The sequence below is a fragment of the Papaver somniferum genome, chromosome 11 (genome assembly GCF_003573695.1).
Source record: "Papaver somniferum cultivar HN1 chromosome 11, ASM357369v1, whole genome shotgun sequence".
NCBI classification, from domain to species: Eukaryota; Viridiplantae; Streptophyta; class Magnoliopsida; order Ranunculales; family Papaveraceae; genus Papaver; species Papaver somniferum.
The window spans coordinates 47,722,033-47,723,400 of NC_039368.1; positions in this window are offsets into that span (position 1 = coordinate 47,722,033).

Below are 1,368 nucleotides of genomic sequence, written 5' to 3' on the forward strand. Positions count from 1 at the left end.
ATATCATCTAAGCTCGGTAGATCGATGCAAGAGATGATTGTGGTCAAGCTTGATGAGGCTTAGTTGCATGCCAGACAGTGGATGCTCATACTTCCTATCAATCTACAAAGAGAAAACTATAGCCTATTTGGAGATTAAAAACCCGAGTTTCATAATTTAGCTCAAGAGGAGTCCATTTTGATGGGAAACGTCCCAAAGATCAAGACATGTCGATCTATTGATCCACATGCTCACCATAATTTACCCAAATTACATCGTTTAGGGCTTCAAAAGGTCGTTTTTGTCGTTTTAGGAAAGTTCTTGTTTTCTTAATAAACCCTTTTTTGCGGATCAAGGGTGAGTTGGAACGGTGTGGAAGCTAAGTTAGCTGCATCATGCTCCACGAGCATGCTTGCAAGGGCAGATGAACGTGCATTTTCCTAGCTTTAAGGCCCGGACCATAGCTTCATCATGGCGCACCGGGGGTGTTACGGCCTGCGGGGCAACGCGCCAAAGGAGTAATTTTCCGGTCTGTCACATGATTGGTCGATGGGAAGTGGGGCCGACAAGCTAGGGCGTGGCCACACTTCCAGTGCGCTGTGGCGGATTGCCTAGTTTGGCTAAGCATAGTTTCGACCAAGGGGTCTAGTGTGCTGCGCGGGGCGCAAAACCCTAGTTTTTGCAAGTTAGTCGGGTTTATGAGTTTTTGGTGAGTTATCACAATAATTGGCTGGATTTTGTATGTTGCCACAAAAATCCTTATTTACAGAATGCAGTGTGCTTTCCGTCTGAGCATTTTGGGCAATGGCCTTAATTTTGGTACTTGGAGGTTCATGCTACTCTGCTACGGGCGAACACAAATCCGTCATGCCATACTGATATTAAGGGTTCTGCCGGGGAACATAGCACAGGAAAGTACTCAGTGAGTCTTGTATTGGCGAGGTGCCGGAATTTACAGAGCGTTTGGGATGGTTGCTACATTCTCCAATCTGGATAAATTTCATGTAAATATATTGAATGGCTCAATAAATATGATGGTGGAGAGGTTAGCACTCACGACACCGTTTTCTTGCAGAGTGACGTCAGATGCAAGGTTTTACGATTTTGACCCTAAGCTAAAAAGCACTATCAACAGCAAGGCGCCGAAATTTACAGGACATATGGGATGGTTCCTACATTCGCCAGTCTGGGTAAATTTCATGTAGATATATTGAACGGATCAATAAATATGTCGGTGGATAGGTTAGCACTCACGGCACCGTTTCCTTGCAGAGTGATGTCACATCAGATGCAAGGTTTTACGATTTTAACCCTGAGCTAAAAACCACCATCAACACCTGTATACCAAGATTTGGAGAAGATACAGACACATTTCTACGACCGAAGTGT